At 40.3% G+C, this 20,790-nt stretch overlaps 1 pseudogene; it reads right to left on the bottom strand.

Annotated features, from left to right (window-relative positions):
• Positions 1–442: 442 nt before the first annotated feature.
• LOC121925722 lies at positions 443–20,003 on the bottom strand (annotated as a pseudogene).
• Positions 20,004–20,790: the final 787 nt, after the last annotated feature.

The raw sequence follows: 20,790 nt of genomic DNA, 5'->3' as shown, positions 1-20,790 counted from the left end.
CAGGGATACGAATTGATCGCGTTACGAAATTTCCGGGATACGAAAAAAATAGATAGGAAAAAACTGTTCCAGGTTACGATGTTTTTTTCGGGTTACGAATTTTTTTTTGGCGCGAAATTCAAACCGCAAAGCGCGGCTAGCGGCTTTCCAGCGCTAGCCGCTAGCCTTTTCGGGTTGCGAAATTACTCGGGTTACGAACGGAGCCGCGGAACGAATTAATTTCGTAACCCGAGGGACTACTGTAGTACATTGATGAAACCTCACTAATCTCATTTATTAAGAGTTTCTTTCCCAGAAAATGCAGTGACATTAAGATGGCTTAAATCTTATAGAATTTTACATGTTGTGGAAGTTGTTGCTTTTACATAGATCCAAAGCTTGCCATCTATAGTTCTGGAAAATTTCATGAAGTGAATGTTTTGACCACATTTTACAGAAAATCTTGCATATTAAAACTGCTTTAATTTGACATCATGTTTATACATAATCAGTATACATGTTTCCACACAGTAAATTGTGCTGAACATAATTACCAAATGCACACTTGACATCTGGCCTTAAATAAACTCTCACTTACATTCATAAAGAACAAACATAAACAGACTAAAAAATAGTTTATTTCCCCCTGACTCCCAAATCAGTCATAACTGTGTCTGATAGACTCGAGTGGCAGAATTTCATTCTTTAACAGATGGAGGGTTCTTCAATTGCCTTGGCACCCTCTGTAACTGCTTTCACACATTTAGCCATTGTTTGTGATGCTCTGCTAATAGGATCTGGAAAGAGAAAGGTTTGTTAATTCTAAAAATTTAAGTCGGAAGCTTGCTGTATCCAGTAAATAGCATTTCTGTCAGTAGTGAAAATATTTTATTCAAAAGTGAAGCAAATTGCTTCCTTCTTAGGTTAAGAGGAAATAAGTATTCCTTCATGTGTTACACTCAAGATATACATATTAATTTTAACTTAGATCATGTATGAATGATTGCTGTTACCTGTCATATAGAAGTCTTTAACTGTCAGCTGAGGTGGAACAAGAGGATCAGCAAGGAGTTTCTGATTCACTGCCTGCAGTTGAAAGAAAGAATGGGAAATATAAGTAGGTACCTATCTCCCAATGGATCTGTATACATAACTTGAATATTTCAGTTAATGTTTTAGTTAAAATTACATTTTTATACAGACTCAAGGTAGAAAGATTGTGCATAGCAGATTGTATGGTATGTTTTATCTGGAAATTGTGAAAGCCCATGGTGAATGCAATACAAATAAAAATTATTATTATTAATAAAGCTGATGATGAAAAAAGAATGGAGCAGTTGTTTTTTGTTTTGTTTTTTGATTCCTATTTTCATTAGCCACATTGTATTTTATGTATAAAACATAATATGTCCATTCTACTATAGCTGAATAAACATGCACTGTAAAAGATCATTATACCTTGGAGAGCTCATTTGCTTGTTTAAAGTAATTGGCTTCCTCCACATCATCATATCTAACTAAATTTGGGGATACTTCTTCTAGTCTGTTCCTTACTTGATCCAGGTTGTCATAAGGGAGAGTAATGCCAGCCAGCTGAAAGAGACAAGAGGAAGATATGTTCCTTTTCCCAACACCTTGCTTAAAATGAGAGTAATTTTAGAATTTATTCCAATCATTCATACACATTTAATTGAAGAAGTAGCTATAAGGTTACAAAAGACAACAATGCAGAAAAATGGAATTCTTGATTGGCACAAATACATGAAAAAGGTTAACAGCTGTGGTATCTGCTATATAGAAAGTACAAACTATGTTGGTGAGAACATAACATGTCTAGCCTTAAAGATTATACTAGCAGCACATAATATATACTAATTATATTCCACTAAGAAAGCAAAGCTCACAGTCTGCTACCAGCCTTCTCCAGGGACTCCCAACTCAAACATACATTTTATCATATAGCCCACACACAGCTTTTGAGAAGCATTTATCAGATTCCACACAAAGTCTCATAAGACATGTCACTACAGAAATATGGATCTATATATTCCTTAAAGATTTGCATTCAGTGACACATATGTTCTAATACTCAAGTCCATCTCTTCAGAAGAGATACCTGGGTCAGGGAGCAAATCCACATCTAGATGAGACAGTTCCTTCCCATATATTTAAATAGGGAAGAAAAGGCAGAAGAGTAGCCCAAACCAGAGAGCTTATGCCACTAATTCTTTTGTCAAATATTTTTCATCTTGTGCTTTTTGTAAGCTTTAGTTTGGCAACCTTAAATGCCTGGGTAAAAGCAGTATATAAATGCAGTGATGGCTAAGTCTTCTAAACTGCTAAAGTCTTGGTATACTTGCAGTACCTCAGAGATTGCTCTAATAATTCTCCAATCTTCTCTTGCCATACCAGGCGGTGTTACTGCTACTCTGGTTTGCTGAGCTCTGCCTTCAGTGTTCACGTATGTTGCAGCCTTTTCTGTATAAGCTGCTCCTGGAAGAATAACATTGGCCATAGGAGCTCCTACGTCACCATGGTGCCCTGGAAAACATTATGAAAGAGGCATTAGTATTAGTGTGTGTGTGTGTGTGTGTTAAGTGTAAACAGCTATATCAATTCTGCAACTAACACACTAAGCTACCCTGACATGCCATGGCTAAGAATGACGAAATGGTACATTTAGTAGGATGAGCAGAAATTACTTACTACCTATGAGGGCTGAATTTAGAAGAGACTACAATTCATGTTACTTTGATACCCAAGGAAAAATAAAACTACACAAACTTTAGGGAAATGCAGGTGAAGAATGAGGAAATTTTTCATGACTTGTAAAGCACTTGGAATGGTGAACATATGAAAAGGCTGGAGTTTTCAAAGACACATACAGGTTGAGTTTCCCTTATCCAAAATACTTTTCCAGAAGTGTTTTGGATTTATTTTTAGGATTTTGGAATACCTGTATTTGCATATACTGTACATACATGATGACATATTTTGGAGATGGGACCCAAGTCTAAACACAAAATTTATTTATGTTTCATATACATCTCATTCATATAGCCGGAAGGTAATTTTATACAACTTTTAAAATAATGTTGTGCATGAAATAGTTTGTGTACACTGAGCCATCAGAAAGCAAAGGTACCATTATCTCAGCCACCAATGAAAAAAGTTTTGGTTTTTGGAGTATTTTGGATTTCAGAATTCCGATGGAGACTCAACCTGTACTTCAAAGAACTAGTGTAAAAACTGGTAGGAGGAAAGGATATAGATACCCAAGCAGGAATAAAAGAAATCTTACACCAGATTCAAAGTCTATGCGCTTACTGGTGTAACTAGTTCATTCTAACCCTTGATTATTTACTTCATGGGCAAGTGTAAGGTGCTGATATTACTTTATTGATATGCCACTTACCCTGATAAATGATGAAGGAATTCTTAGGCAAATCCTGACGAGTAATGCAACCTGCATCTGCACCCAAGAGATACAGCACTTTGGGAGGATTCTTCCGGATTGCATCTACTCCTGGTTTGTAACCTAGGTCAAGAGCAGCTACTTGGCTTGCAACTCTGAAAAGAAAAAAACAGTTTCCCTAAACAGCTTCCAAAATATTGTCATACATTAGGGGTCGGGGATCACACTGTATTACAAATGTTTTATTGCAAGTGCCAACAGCCTTAGCCAGCACAGTTAATGGTGAGAAATAGTGGAGTTGCAGTGCAAAAACATTGGGGAGGGGGGTGACAGATAACTCTAAACCCTGCCATATATGGAAAATATATGTAAAAACATGTTAGGCTGGACTCAGGTTTAGGCTCATTCCATTCCCAGCCTGTCTCCTTTCAGTAGGCTCCTGAAAATGCTATAAAGAGAGCTTGGGGGCTATACAGAATGGGATGAGCAATGTTATGAAATTTCAGAAGTGAAATGAAAAGAGGCTTCATTTGGGAGAAATAGGAGAATTAATTTTTCTTGTATAAATCTGAAGTTAATATATTCATGTTCAGTTCTGAAAATAACTTGATATATTCTCTTTAAAGATAGGTACATATCTCTTCTGACATATTTCTCCATATGCTTTATTCCAGACAACAATACAGTGTTCTAACTTACTGCTCTATGAAAACAGTTTTAAAAAACTATCCGTATAATCTTTACAGTAACTTGTCTGTTTTACACTTTATCTGTAGCTAAAGCCAACATGTATGCACTAGAGGTCTTCATGTCAATTTTATGGGAGGAGGAAAGGTAAACGTCAAACTTGAGACAAACCTGTGAAGAATGTTCATGATTTTCCAATCAGCACCAACTCCACTTTTTGTCCTAGCATTTTGTGCAATGGCAGAAATAGCTGCATGAAGAGCAGCACCATCACTACGCTGAAGCGCTGCACTACCAACCACCACCATTGGCTTTTTAGCTTGGTTCAAAACCTGAGGTTGATGGAACAAAAGGAAATTTCATAGCTAGGATAGCAGACTGACAATACATTCAAGGAAGCATTAAAATCACTTATGGTTTGTTAAGGTACCTTGCTGAAAGGATGTTTTTCAGAAGCAATGTCTAGGAGTATCTGTGGGGAGTCTCCTAGGTGATTGTAGGTGTAAGTCAAATCAACCTGGGAACCCACAAGAGCCACTTGGAGCTCGTTGTGTAGCCAGCTGAAAATGAAGGGCACACAACACATTATTAGAAGGCAAGGTTTTCTAGTGTGCAGGCAAATCTGTGCCTCATATTTTCTGGACAGAGCATATTACTGCAGATCTGAAGTTGCTGAGCTTAACAAGTGTGCTCCACATGAGGACAAATAAAAGCCCTTGGATTTTTAAGCAAACATAGGCCATCTAGACATATTCAAGGCTTGGCATTCTTCTCTTTCAACCCAAACTGATAAAGCAGTTACTTGTGCTACATCAGAGGGTGTGTTTGAAGATGACCAGATCTGGGAAAGATGGCTCATTAGGCACTACAACAAAATGCCAGGGGAGAATTCAGTCCCAGTGTACAGTAAGGTTAACTGCATTTTTTGCAATGGCCACCATTTCTTTTACTATCGGTATGCACAGTTTGAGAGGTATCAATTCTACAAGGTATGAAATGCAGCATCAAAACTACAGTGGTGCCTCGGGTTACGAAATTAATTCGTTCCGTGGCACCGTTCGTAACCCGAAAAGCCTTCGTAAGCCGAATTGCCATAGGCGCTAATGGGGAAAAGCCGCGATTCCGTGCGAAAAAGCCGAAAAAAGCACCAAAAGTTTTTTCGTAACCCGAAAAAACATTCGTAACCTGGAACAATGTTTTCCTATGGGATTTTTTCGTATCCCGAAAATTTCGTAACCTGGGTATTTCGTATCCCGAGGTACCACTGTATTCCCTGTCCTTAGCATGACACAACAGTCCACTCAATCTTTGTACTACACTAGGACAATCCATGGAAAATGATCCACCTTGAATCCCACTGTGGTAGAAAAGCAGGATATAAATACTTGAAATAAATAAATAAAATAAATGAAATGGAAGCATGACATTAAGCCTGAATTGGAATTAGATTTCTGTTTATGTATATTTATTTAATGCCATTATTAAATGGCATTTATCAAATAAATAAAATAACTACGTTTACTGTTGAAGCCATACTTGTGATATTCTAGTGTGGCCTCTCAATATATAGTTTCTAATCTGCAAAGATAAGCCACGTTTGATATCATGGAACTACAAACCTCTTTCGAATTCTTGCATTGAATAGTGGTGCCTCAAAGCGTGGATTGGTGCCAACTAGAAGTAGAACATCTGCCTCTTCCACTCCTGCTATCTTGGTATTAAGTAGGTAGTTAGATCGCAGGTCTGTACTATAAACAATGTACAAAATATCAGGGAAAACAGAATTACTGTTTTATGGATCTGCAACATGATATACTGCAATACAGCCCTATTAATTAAAGTTTTAACTTTAAAATTAAAGAATTATTTTAATAGTAAAATAAAAACAATACTATATATCAGGGCTCTAAATCTCAAAACATTAGCTCAAAAACTCTGGTTTTTACCGAGAGCAAAATAAACTACGGTGCATCCTTGCTATCTGTGCAGGCCAGACCCCCCCCCCCCCCAACTTGCAGATAGCAAAAAACACGGGACATTAAGTCCAGTTCTTTCCAATGGGTGCATGTGCCCAATGAAAAAGACAGGGCTTCCTATCCATGAAAGCTCAAACCGTGGATGGCAAGCCCAAAGTCGGCACAGGTGTGCTGTAATATGGATTTATAATACACATATTGCTGGATCAGATACGGGACACTGAGTCCAAAGTGTTGTTCACACAACCAGCCAAATGCCTACAGGAAGCCCTCTGGCAGTACAGGACTACAGCAGCATCTTCCCATTTATGCTTCCCAGAAACTGATATACTTGGGCAGTACAATACAGTACATATATATCATAATTAGTAGCCAGTGGCAGCTGTAGGGCCACATGTTTAGAGCTAGCATGCTGTAGTGATTTAAGAGCTGGAGTAAGACTCTGGGAGGGCAAGATTCAAATCTCTGCTCAACCATGAAACCCACCTGGTGACCTTTGGCAAGTCATACACCCTTAGAAGGCGGCAATGGCATACCTCCTCTGAATAAATCTTGCTAAGAAAGCCTATGAAAGGATTGCCATAAGCTGGAGCTGACTTGAAGGCACATAGCTTCTGTTCTAGATACTCTTCTAGTGTATATATCTCCTTACTTGCTTTTCTTCTAAACTAAAGAGCTCAAAACAATGTTACATTTTTTTCACTGAGAAGTTGATGATCCTTTCTATGATCCTCTTCTGCTCCACAATATTATATTAAAACTACTGGGTAATTCAAACAGAGAGCTAGAGTGGTATAGTGTTTTGAGCATAGGACTAAGAGGTTGGAGATCAGGGTTTGATTCCCCACTTGGCCATGGAAACCCACTGGGTGATCTAGGGCAAGTCGCATACTCTCAGCCCACCAAAAAACTATGATAGGTTCACCTTAGGGTTGCCGTAGGTCAGAAACAACTTGAAGGCACAAACAATTCAAAAAGAATGGTGTAAAACCAAATAAAAACAACTTTACTTTTGCATCATTCTTTCTGAAATCACCGCATAAGTGAACAGAATTGTACCCAGAATGCAGTTGCATTATAGATTTGTATAAAGTTAATACAGATTGGGTTTTTAAATATATTCCTTTCTTATCTCCAACATGGAATTTGACTTTTTCATAGCACCTTCACAATGGGTTGACCTTGTCATTCAGCTATCCACTTTAATCCCAAATTCTCTTTTCTAGTCAATCTCTGCCAGAGCAGATCCCATCATACGAATGGTTAGGATTTTCTGCCCTGGAAAGTATGCACCACTTTACACTTTAAACCACTTACAGTGGACTACATTCATCATTTTAAAAGATAATTCTCTTAATCTGAAGAGATCCTTGTGAATATGAGCTTTTTCATTTTCCTCTAAAACAATTGACAATATACCTTTAATTAATGTTTTTCATAACAATACAGTAGCATAATACTTTGCATACAAAAAGCTAACAATAGTTTATATAGAGCAGTGCAGAAACCCACAGCTGTAAAGCACTGCAGGAGCAATACATCTATTTCTACCACCCTTATGTGAAATCCTCTGGTATGAGTTTCAAATCCTTTCAAGGCACACTAACCAACTGGAAGATGATCTGACATATTCTCTGACCTCTACTAAAATGGCTGTTTGCATCATCTTACCCAGCTCCTGCAGTAGGAAAAACCTCTTCTGTGCACAGATTATCAGAGTTAACTCTATTCAGCAAGTCTTTGAGAGATACTAGTGCTTCTGCATCCACCAGTCCTCCTGCAATTGCAGCTATATCATGACCTTGGCAGCCCTGCAACTAGAATAAAAAACCCAAAAGATATCAAGAGGTGATAATAAATTTGTTGCAATAACCTAATAAAACAGGGTTTTGTTTTAAGTGAGAAAAATGTCTCTTTTTCAGAGCAAATAAGATAAGTCAAAGTGGCTATGACAGAACAGGAAGATGGCTCAGCATTTATTTTGTAAAAACTGATTTTAGACTAGAAAACCAAAATTGAAGTGTAAAGGGTAATATTAGAATATTGGACAAAGAGATTTTCATGATCCACAATGCAAGACAAAAAAACCCTAGCCTAGAAGTACGATGCAACTAGGAACCAAATTCACAGGTATTCAATTCAGAGAAACAACAATTATGAGTCATTAGCAAATAACTGATTTTGTCATTTGATTTCATAGATGAAGCCAACAATAGAGCATCCTCTTTCCCTCCTTTCCACTGAAGCCCCATCCCATCTGTTCAGGAGAACACTTCAACACTCTGGAACAGATGAGTGTATGACAGGAGGAATGCAGAGGAGAGGGGAAACATTCTACCAGTGGGTTTTATTCCCTATAGGACTCAAAAGCAGTTAAAGTACTCCATTAAACTACTTGGCATTCATTAACAGTTTGCTGTTAGAAGCAAATGTTCTTACCACTCCTGCCACAATTCTTCTCCGCCGACACCCGAACCCGCCAACCAACACCACAGACGATGAATCCTACCCCCACACCCCACGAATACCACTCCGCACCCACACACAAAGAATAAAACGCAGACTCCCCCACAACCCCTTCCACAAGAACACCCCTAATGTGAATAGCTTCTTCAACTACCTTATCACTTCCGGTTGACACAGACGCTGTGTTTCAGACCATCATAAGCAAATCTGTGCAAAGTGTGCAGACCAAGCTAATGATATAAATAACAGCCTGAAATATGAATGAACCTAACAATGATTACTTCATTTTGTTTTAAGGCCCCCTCTAATATTTATCAAGTACTATAACAGATGGGCTTTACGTATTTTTTTTATATACAGCAAGCATTCCAGCATACAAGCAGGAAAAGGGGTTGCAAACCTGCATGTTTGCCTTTGCCAACAATTAAAGATTAAATCCTACTGTTAAAAACACATTATGGTTATGCTACTGAACATTAGACACAGTTTGTTCCCAGTGTTTTTAAGAGGAAACAGTAGCACATTATCTTCCGCTGTAAAACATACTTGGTTACTCTTCAAGAAAGTGTTCCAACAACAGAAAAACAGGAGCTACATTTACAAATATTTCTGAAATATGTATCAAATCTTTAAGCAAAGGACTAAAGGAAGTGTTACAACTGTGTGCTCTTACACCAGTATCTAGGTCATGTCCAAAAAGTTCAATTATATACCCATACCTTGTCTTATCAGAACATAACCATCTCTTCATTGATATCCTCATGTAATCTTGGCAATTCTCATCACTTCTCCAGTTCGAGTGCTCACCACAATGTTACTCCCTACAGCATCCAAGAACATCAATGGACTCAGTTTTCCTAGGGGAAAAGGACAAAGTCTAATTATCACTTTTTGGAAGGCTATTAACACCTGAAAATGATCTCAAAGATTCCAAAATGGTTCCAAGGGTCTCCCATAATTTTTGAAGTCCCACTCATCTAGTGTAGTGCTACACACAGTGATGATTTCTGGACCCAGTGTTAGTTCCTGAGCTGTCAGTCACTGGCAAGTTTTCAGGAAGAGAAAGAACACACCTGTTAGCCTATGGAAAACAAGGCTCATCTGTGATAACAGAGGACCATGTGCCATCTGCCATGAAGCAAGAAGACACAAAAACTGCTAAATTTACGGTGGGAAAATTCCTCCCACGTTGGACGTAAATAATTGTCTGCTTTTCTATAGCAAAACACTGCCACCTCTTGTAAATATTTTATGAATCAGTTCGCTTTTTAACGATTCTTGTGTCTCTCCAGATGACTAAAAGAGTGAAATACAGTCAAAGATCCTAAGGAGGAGAGAAAACACCACTAGAAATAATCTTTGCATTTGTATTATATTTAATACAACATGTGGAAGACACTTGCCTTGTCTCCCAAGGTCGAGCATAGTAAAGGCATAACGGCTTGGAAGTAAGGGCACCTACTGGACAAATATCAATCCACATTGCCTGATAATTCAGACATGAACATTTTTTCAATGTAAGTCCCAACTTGCATCTCATTTCCTCTGCCTGTGGTTCCCAGATCATCAACCCCTGCAATCTCACTTGCCAAACCTGTTAAAATAAAAGAAAAACATAAGGGAATATATGAAATGCCTCATTTTATAAATTACTGCATTTTAAGAGGGGGGAAATCTGAATGCCATCAGAAAATCCAAAAAAACACAGGCCTCCCATGGGATATTACTATTCCAGGTCCAGCTACTGAATAAAATGCAAATATAATAGTTTGTAAGGAGCTGTCATGTGTAGTGGTTTAACATTGAATTATGAATCTGGAGACCCAGGTTATTTCACAGCCCAGCTCAGCCATGGAAACCCACTGTGTGCCTTGGCAAGTCACACTGTCTCAACCTCTGAAGAGGCAAAAGACAACCTGCCTCTGAATCTTGTAATAGGTTTGCAATATGTCAGAAACTATCGGAAGGCAAAGAACAACCATTTGTAGTTGGATACACTCATGTTTTGGGATGGAGCTGAAGTTTAAAACAAGAGTTACTGCGGGCAAGCAATCCTGCTGATTCCTAGAGAGGGAGGTGTGCAACCAGTTTTTGAGGTGGGGCTGCAGTTCCCCTATGAGAATCCAAGCAGGCAGGCTGGGGGGGGGGCTCCATAAATTTGGCACTGCTATGGAGGCAAGGTGCCATTCATCACCATTTGCTGATCTGCCTGGTGCATCCTCTATTTACGTCCTACTACTGTCATTTGTAGCCTGATTACATGCAGACTAGACTAAGATGTTCTATGTGCCATTAAAAATAGCTGAGAGGCATCAGCTGGTATAAAAAATGCAGCTACATGTGTATTTTCTGTACCAACTACCTGCCATTGAGAACGGCCCAATTTATCAGTACTAATTGTTACTTGTAAAGACTTAAACACCTTGAGACCATGTGATTTAAGGACCACCTATATCTAAATCAAATTGTCAAAGCTTTGAAATGGCCACACAGGTTCTAATGAGGAATATTAAAAACCTTCCATCAGTTGGAGAAGTGTAGTGTCTCTTCAGTGATGGCCTCATCCTAAAGCAAATTCAAATTTCATGTTTTCCAAGGACCACAATAAGGTCCCAGTGCATCTGGCAATACTTGTATCTGTTTTTCTAATTTTTTCACTGGTCACTACCAGAGTATTTTTCACTGTTTCCTGAGTAGAGTTTAGAGTTTCGCATGTGAATGCTATAGTCTCCCCGACAATAACAACAACAACAACAACAACAAACAAGGTCAGCCCAGCAACATACGCATTACAAAACCGCCCATCCCAAAATTGCTCTGATAATCACTAATGCACACTGATGCAATTGTTCTAGTTCAAACAATTACACATTCACAACAATGTATTTGTGTCTGAAATAGTGAGGCACACTTACCTTATACAACACGGGTAACACTGTATACACCGCGGTCATTTGTCATGGTCATCTATGTTTTCACTAGTGGGCACAGGTTCTTTGTCTTCAAACTGCACCGTTTTGCCTTCCAGGAATCTGCTCCTATCAATGCCAAACATCATCTTGACTGCGTCCTAATGTCAACTAATAAATTAAATTAATCTGAGAAGCAGGGTTTCCACTCCAAATAGTATTTATAAATCCTAGAAGAAATATTCATACCTGAAGGTCCACATTCCCCTCCCTGATCACACAAATTGACAATCCAATTGGGTTGTTAAGGTTTGCCCAACAAGAACTCCAACAACAACAAAATTACAAACCTTCTCTGTTGGAGGTCAAACAAGAAAAAAAAGTGTATCATGCTATTGGTATTTAGCATGCTAGAAAACAGACTTTTAAAACGATTCCTCAAGCGCAGAGAGGCAGGATACAAATAAATATTTATCATTATTATTATTATTATTCATTACTAGCAATAGGTGAAAAGAATACATTTTGTTCCAGTACAGACTATCAATATTACGAATTAAAATTTGTGTCCTCTTTCTTCACGTAGAAAGTATGTGTGTAACAGTGTCCTTTTTAACAGAAATCGTTTCTTTTAAAAAACAAACCAGGAACACCACCTGACTCAGTCCACTATTCTGGCACTGAAGCCAACAAATAACCATGGAACCAAAATCATAGTGAATTCACCTTCACAAAGTAAATTATACTCAGGCCTGTCACTTCAATGTTCTGTATGGTCAGATGCCAGCTTACCTTGCTTTCCTGGACTTCTCCAGCATATTGTCAGACATGTTCCAGCCCTTCATCAACTGGCATGGCACAAGCAGCTACTGGCTACAAATGTCATTAAGAAAAGTAACAGTAACAATTATCAGTTTTGCAATGTTGTGATCACGCAGTGTATGGACTATCAATACCTAAATGCCTCTACTATAAACACATGCAACGGACAGCATAATTAAACCCTTGCTCACAATTCCTACTATGTAATGACAATTGGAAGTTTCTGATCCACCCCATGGCAAACAATGAATATTGAAGTGCTGGAAAGCTGCAATAAACATGAGCTGCTAAATGGTGATCCAAAGGATGGGAGATTATTGTCTATGACAACAAATAAAAACTACGAGAGATAAGGTGGTAGTAGAAATAGAAAAACTCTCTCGAAGAAAAAGCAAAGCTGAGGTCCACACTAACAGCTAGATATATGCCAGTGATTTTGTGAAGAATATAAAAGTAATAACAGAAGATGCACTGACAGGATTATGATTTACAATTTAGGTGAATCCTTAATATTTATGCAACCAATGTTAAAAAAAAGTGTATCAATGCTTTTTACATACAATTTTGTAAATTAGTTACATCTGCAACAGTTTACAGATCTCCACACTTCTGCAGTTAAGGTATCAACACTCTATTTACAAACACTGTGTCAAAATTTATGTATTAATAACCTATTGGGGGCCTTCTCTATCTCCACAAGACACATCCTGTCAGTTTATTCCAGCTCACAGACAAAATCGGTCATGATAGCAAAAACGGGGATCTGCCATTCCAACCTTTTCACATGCCTAAGAACAAAGAGAAAATAATGAGGAAGTATCCAAAGCACATGTCAGGATTTAACAAAATGTTTGTCTTCTATACGAACGTCATCTATTAATAAAGAGCAATCTCATGCTGTTCTCTTTTCTCTCAGTACATGTAATTTTTGCAGTTTTGCCAACAATTAAAACCCCTAAAACCTCCTGAAAAGGACATGAACCTAGTCTGAGGCAAAACTATAATGCATTTTAAGGAATATTACAGCTGAACAATGCGGGTGTTTTGAAACCAGTTAAATAGCTATAAACATAAATTGTATGAGATGTACTGATGAATCTTACAGACCAAGGCAGACTTTTTCAGAGATTTTCAATCATATACAGACATCCTAATCCAGGGAAAACAACTTGCACAGACATATACGGATTTTTCCTGTCTGTACTCTTCTGTCCAGAGCAAATCTACGTTTTTCCCCTTCTCGATTTCCAACAGCACTACAACATAATACAGTAAAACAGAAAGTGGGTCAATGCACAGGTAGCCCTGGAGGACTTAGTGGTGGCATACCATGAATTCACACCTAGTATTAGGTCACATTCTAATGAATGCACAATACTGACTTAGCAAAAACTGAGTTTCTGCCTACCATAAATTATAACCATCAGACAACCATTTCAGGAAAATGCCTCCCAAGTTGCCTATCCTGCTATCTCCTTGTCCCCCAGCATTTATGAGTGGGTCATAAAATATGCAGCCTCTGAAAGGCATAGCTACCACAAAAATGGTGTAACATCCATCCCACAATCTCAGTGCTAAAGCTGTGAAGCACAGTACTGTCAAAAATTTGCCAGTATTATGAGCTTCCATCAGCTAATACAGCAAGAGGCTTGAGCTGCTACAAGCACAGGTCTTATGTACAGTTCACAAAGCAAGAAAACAAAACATGAAGAGATCTATTCCAAAAAATCTCATTCAAACACCCAATAAAGTAATAATGTGCAAGAGAACAAAAAAAAGGAAAGGCAATAATCCTAACTCAATGTTGGCAGGACATTGATAAAACACAGCAGCCCATATTAGCTCGCTTATGCTAGCTAAATAAATGGCCATTTACTTTCACAACAAATTATTCCTAAGGAGGAAAAAAGGGACACAAATTACACACATGAAGAAGGCTTGTTTTGTTTAAAAGAATGCCCAAAAAGAAAACCACTGCAAAAATTTGGATTTCGAAGGAGTCAGACTTAGTGTATACAAGTCTTGATTACACTGACAGTACTGTGGGTTCCTGGAGGTACCAACACAGGATGCCCATCAACAAAAAAACCTCTATTCAGGTTGCTGGCCCTGCAGTAGCTGTTTGCGTACTAAGGGCACAGGTTAAAAAAGAAAATCAGCAAACAGAAAATCACTTATTGTTCAAAGTCACATTAAACAAGTTTACCACTCACTGGCACTAACTAGCAATTTAGGGTGAAACAGATGCGTCAAATAGTGAACAGGTTTCTGGCCAGCCTTTCCTAGGTTTAGGGCGTGTTAGATCCAAACAAGGCCTTGCAAGCCGGCCAGACAGAAACCAACTTTCTAGCCAACCTACATGGGAGAAAAAGCCCAGACTAAAAAGGGGCTGGATTTTTCTGCTTTCTTCCCGGAAATACGCACCTAGCTTCTACATCTAAATACAGTGCACAATGCCAGCAGCGGCTCTCAAGAGGGCACCTCTATCCTAACCCTAACCAGTGCATATCAAACAACCCCCATTGCAGGATGCGCACATTTTAGAAGGTATGGACGGTGCCATTAACCCAAGCCAGTGGAGGTGGGCAATGCCCGAAAAGAAAAGTGTGACACAAACCTCTCATGGAGATACACGAAACCAGACAGTCAAAGAGGTAGGATTGGGTGAAGGGTGGTTGCCAGGGGGTTGTTAGCCCGTGTGATTGTACCTTGCTAGGCCATCGCATTGGGCACTCCTCCTTGGTTCAATGGCCTCCTCCCGGCGGAGCACTGCACGTGTTCACAGTGGAAGGCCATCCATGGATGGCAGTTACCAGCCGGTATATGCTCCTGCAACTGTATGCAGGGATGGTGAGGGGAGGAAAACCAATAAAAACGTCCACACAGAGGGCCAGCTTCACAACCTAGCCCAATGTAGTCATGGACAATACACACTCTAGTTTGCACTGAGAGACCAGTGGTATGGTTTTGGTTGGGACTTGGATTCACATTTCGGCAAAAGGTAAAGCTTCAAGCCACCTTTTTCCTCTGCCCATCTGTTCACCCAATAATGACCAACATGGAACAAACAGACTCCAACACTATAATTGATCCAAAAATACCACTTTATTTAAATTTCATGCTGTTAGTCATCTTGATGCAGAGAATGTTTTCACAATATCAGTATCTTGGAACCTTGCTAACCAGCCAACTGAAATCATACAGGCACTCTAAGGCTACTCACATGATCAGCTTCAAGTGTTTGTGAAGGCAATACTGTTACCCCCTAAGGCACATCACTAAACTCAGTAGTGAAAGTTTACACTGAACAGGTTTCATTATCATACAAGCTCTAGAAAAAAAGGGCAACTTACCACATCCCTGAGCAGAGTAAGTGACACACAGTCAAAGGCCTTGCGGACAGCAGGACAGTCGCACACATGGTTGCTGGAAATAAATGTTTCACTTAAGCTCCAAGAATAAGGTCCCGGAAGCTCTCTAAGGAGATTGTCGCAACTTTACCAACTCTTAAAGTGTTGCTATTCCACTGACCATCACCTAATTCAGGGTTGCAGGGCTTTGCTGGAAGTACCCAAAATCACACACATAGCCATCCTCCACCTCAGTAATGCATATGCAAAAATGTCTATATTCTATAGTCACCCTACAAGTTCAGATGAACTCTGAAGCAGCAGGGAAATCTGATGAATGTGTAATTTCTTGTGAATCTGAGTTATAACTACTTTTTGTCATTTGTCACCTAGTTAGTAATTGTACCTATTACTATCCATTCTACTATAGGTTATAAAGTGCTCCTATTACAATCTAGGCTTGCCAACAATGTGGAATTGAAACTCTTCAAAATCAAAATCTCAGGTTGTGCCCAATGACCAGAAACAAGGGCCCAAAAGTACCACCCAATGTTTTTAACAGCAGTGCTTCTAAGCTAGCAAAGACAACAACTGCCCAGATATGTCTTTCTAATGTATTCAAATATGATAAAAAGTAAACTCAAAGCGCACGTGTGCATGCAAACACATTGCTAAAACAACTCATCTTAGCTTGGGTTTTCACTTTACAACTTCTTCTCTTAATCTTGGGGTGGGTGCAACCTTCTAAATGTTGCTTGGTACTGCAGCTCCCATCCCAATTTTCTCACTAGCCAGCAGCTAATGGTGAGGATTCATGGAGAGCTTCAGTTCACTAATACATCCAGAGGGCCTTGCCATTTTGCAACATCAACCTTACATCAGATGTTTGTGAAATATGGTTCTTGAGGATAGCATTACCATATACCTTTCCGCATTGCTTGTGGGAAGAGAAGTAAGAGCAAGCTTTTACCCTGAGAGGACGGACAACCACTTGTGGTCTTCTCAGATTTTGGAAGTGCCAACTCCTATCTATCCTTCAATCACTGGCTTATGCTAAGTAGGGCTAATAGGAGTTGTAGCTAGAACACCATTTGAAGGGTCTCAAGTTGTCTCCAATCCTGCTTCACTTGGTTACATTTTAGGTAGAATCCCCAGGCATAAACAACTTTGCTCTGAGACCTTTCAACCATCCCCACCATCATTTATAGTACATCAGCTTTATTTGCTCTCCATTTCCACATTTGCAAATATTTGCACTCTGATGCTATTATTTCATCACTCCCTTCCATTCCTCATTTCCCTCACTTATAACTTGCCTATTAGAAACATGTTTTAAAATGATCTCTAAGTTAATATTATAACCATAAATTCTTTTTCTGTCATCCCTTTCCACAACATGTTTGCCACACACACTTTATACTGATTTTAACTGCTCAGCTATTTAAAAAAACCTGTTGTGTTTTAAATTCAAGTGTAATTAACTGTATGCTGTGCACTTGGAGCTCAGTGTGTATGTAACTGGGTTTGAGTGTTGACTCTTGACCTCTCTGGGGCAGCTGGGTTCAATTCCTCCCTCCCAAGACTAAAAACCCACTCTGGGCAAGTCACAGTCTCTCAGCCATCAGAAGAAGGCTGCTGACCCCCTTCTGAAACTAATCTTGCCATGAAAACCCCATGATAATGTTCACCTTTTTTTTGTTGTAGTTAACTGCCCTTGAATTGACCTTAGAGGGTTGCTTATAATTCGGAAACAACTGGAAGGTACACAGGCAACAATTGGACAATTTTGTCAGTTGTTTCCCCACCTCAACAATCCATGGGAAGATTAAAATAAGAATTATTGTTGTTCATTATTATTTATTTATTCTACTCCTCTACTCCTGCATGCTTGAGAAATAGCAAAATTGTGTGCACAGGAGCATGGCTCAGATATCCTAACCAATAGAGGAGGATGAAGGCCAACCGCCACAAATTGAGGGCATTCAAGAAAATAGTCTAGGACAATATCAAATTAAAAGCCTAAACCCACTTAGCAATAATAAATTCTACACTACTCTTCTTTTGTTCTTGTGTGCCTTGAAGTTCATTTCTGGGTTATGGCGACCCTATAGTGTTTTTTCTCAGCAAGTTTCTATCAGCAGGGTGGTTTGCCACAGCCATCCCCTGAGGCTGAGCAGAGTGTGACTTGCCCCAAGATCACCCATGTGGATTTAAATATAATGGAAACTATAATTCGAACCCTGGTCCATAGCCTGACACTCACAACCACTACGCACAAAGAAACTAGCCTCATCAACCTGAAGATCAGGGTTATTTGTTTTGTTGTTGTTGTGTGCCTTCACAGTTGTTTCAGACTATGGCCAACCCTAAGGCAAAAACCTTGCCCAGTTTTGGAGTCGACCAAGTCTTTCATGGCCAGCATCCATAGTTTTTTTGTGGGTTTGGGGGGGGCTCATGTCTTCCTGATGTTTCGCACAGCATCTGTGCGCTGGCATATCTTCACCCTAACCATTTGGCCAGTATTCCTTCAGAGGCGGGGTTGCCACTGCACATCCCTTGAGGCTGAGAGCAAGGAGTGTGATCTTGCCCATTGCTACCTAGTGGGTTTACATAGTCCCTCCTGCCACATTGACCGCACTAACATAACCCATCTTATTCTTGTTCTAATAGATCTTTAATTGTATTTATATTTAACAGTTTATGTTCTGGGCTTCATTGTTGTTGATTGGGGTTAAGGAAGGCAGGGCGGATTGTGGGGATTTTCATTCTATTGTACAGTATGGATTTTATTGATGTAAGCCCGCCTCAATGTTGTTGGAGAGAGGTGGGTAGAAATAATATCATAATCAATAATAATTTATTCATTCAATTTATATTGCTCGCCTATTCTACTTTAACTGCTCTCTGGCTGCCTCCTGTTTGCATTCCTGGGCTTGTAAGTTCAGTGAGGCCTTAAGCAGCTCTCTCTCTGGCTGAGGATTCTAAATGCTGAACTCCCTTAAACTGCAAATCCCCAGCATGCAACAGGAGGAGTCAGCAAGGACAGGAACAGATCTCACTCCCTTCCTTCCCTGTTTTTCTTTCCTTCATCTTTCTTTTCTTTCTTTCACCTCTGTCCTTCCTTCAATTCCTTGTTTTTTCCCTTCCTTTTCCTCTTCCTCCTTCCTTCCTTGCTTCCTCTCCTTCTCACCTTCCTTCCTTCCTCCCTTCCTTCTCCCCCCTTTCCTCCCTCCTAGGTTTTTTCTATCTTCATCTCCTTTTCCTCCGTTTCTTTCTTTCCTCCTTCCTTCTTTCCTCCCTCCCTCTCTCCTTGTTCCTTCCTTTCCGCCTTCCTTCCTTCCCCTTTCCTCCCTCCTTCCTAGTTTTTTTCTTTCCCCTTCCTTCTATCTTTACCTTATTTTTGGTTTTACTTTTAATAGTTTGTCCAGTCCAACGCCTCCATCTAATGGGAGAAGGCTGGGTATATATATACAACACACATAATACATACATACACATAAACACACACACATATAATATAACATATAGTTATATCTATATATATTATAATGATATATACTATTATATTAAATACTATATATATATCATATCATACTATATGTATGTCATTTATATGTAACAATACACAACAACTCAGCACTCTAAGAGTGTAATGTGGTTTAACCTAGCTAGTCCTAGTTCCTTCTTAGTAATAATAATAATGATGCATAATAAATAAATATATAACATAAATACAATGTTATTTGTATCCCTGCCTCTCTATCAAGGATATCCGAAGCGCCTTGGAACTGCCTCCTGGACAAGGAGGCTGAAATGGAGGACAAGTCCCCTGGGAAGGAGGAGGAGGAGGAGGTACTAAGGTTGGTCCCCCTGCAGAAGGATGCACCCAATGGGCATCAATCATCTATAAGGTCTTCCATCTCCATTGAGGCAGCAAGAGGCGGGCGAATAGACCATATGCAACTGGAACGGGGGGGGGTGAATCTTCCTCCTTCCCTCCCTCCCTCCCTCCCTCTTCAAACGTTTGAACGTTCCATATCGCCATCAAGGACGGGGGGAGTTGCCTCCTTTTGGGCCACTCAAGGGCGGCGTTTGCTCTCGGTCGGGGACTCACCCCCTCCTCTGCCTCGGGTGGTTACAACCCTCCCCCCAAGGCGTCTTTCCTTCTTTCCTCGCCTCGGGAAACCAGGCGAGGGCCGCTTCCTCCCAGCCTCCCCCCGCACCGTCCCTTCTTTTTATTACCTTCGTCCTCCAAGACCGCCTCTGGCGGCACCAGGCCCTCCGACAACAACCCAAAACACTGCTGCTCTCCGGTCAAACAAAATGGTCGGCGGCTTCGGCACATTTCCGCCAAGAGCTCGGCAATCTCCGGCAATCGCCGACCCGAAAACGCAAACATCCGGGTAACAAGGAAGGAGGAGATGGCACTTCTCTGTGAAGCAGCGACCGCAGCACTTCACCATTACAGTTTTCTAACCCCTACCGACTTTAAGAGAATTGTTGGACTTTTAGCTCACCAGAACCAGCCTCAGCCATGTTGGGCACAATAGCCTGGGAGGATTCTGGAGAGCTGAAGTCCAAAAACATATCCTTAAAGGTTCACAGTTAGGCAGGCCACTCTAATTGTTAATGTGTGAACGTAGTCACTCCACTCTTTGTTCGCCTGCCTCCGCGGCGAGAGGCGATAGTATAGAGTGCTCCCGCCTCTACTATACAGCCCCACGCGTCTACGGGCGCTGCTGGCCTTTTCAGGTCCGCTGACCGGCGTGGCGGAGTTTTCTTTGTTGAAGTGCTCGTTCCTTGCTGACCGCCTCCTCCGCCGCCATTATGGGCTTTTGGGGACTGATGAAATCTCCCGCTGGCCTCCATTCTCACTGAACACCCCTTCTTGCGGACTAAGAGCTACATCGAGGGTGTGAGCTGGCCTTGGCGAGGAAGGTGGCTTTTCACTGCTTTCAGCGCTTGGACTTTTGGGGGACCTGGGTTCGAATCCCGCCAACACTGAGATGTCACACTCTCTTCGGCCCGAATGAACCTTCCTAATTAAAACCCAGTGATTAGAGGGCTGCAGGGAGGACATGTCCGGGAAGGCAAAAAAAGGAGGACCTCTGCCTTCAGCCTGTGAGAAGAAGCACTGCCAAAATGGATCGAAAGGCACTAACAAGTTAGAAATGGAGGACCGTGGC

This window comes from Sceloporus undulatus, chromosome 1, assembly GCF_019175285.1.
Source record: "Sceloporus undulatus isolate JIND9_A2432 ecotype Alabama chromosome 1, SceUnd_v1.1, whole genome shotgun sequence".
Lineage (NCBI taxonomy): Eukaryota > Metazoa > Chordata > Lepidosauria > Squamata > Phrynosomatidae > Sceloporus > Sceloporus undulatus.
Note: the sequence above shows the minus strand (reverse complement) of the source record. Positions and strands in the feature narration are given on the sequence as shown.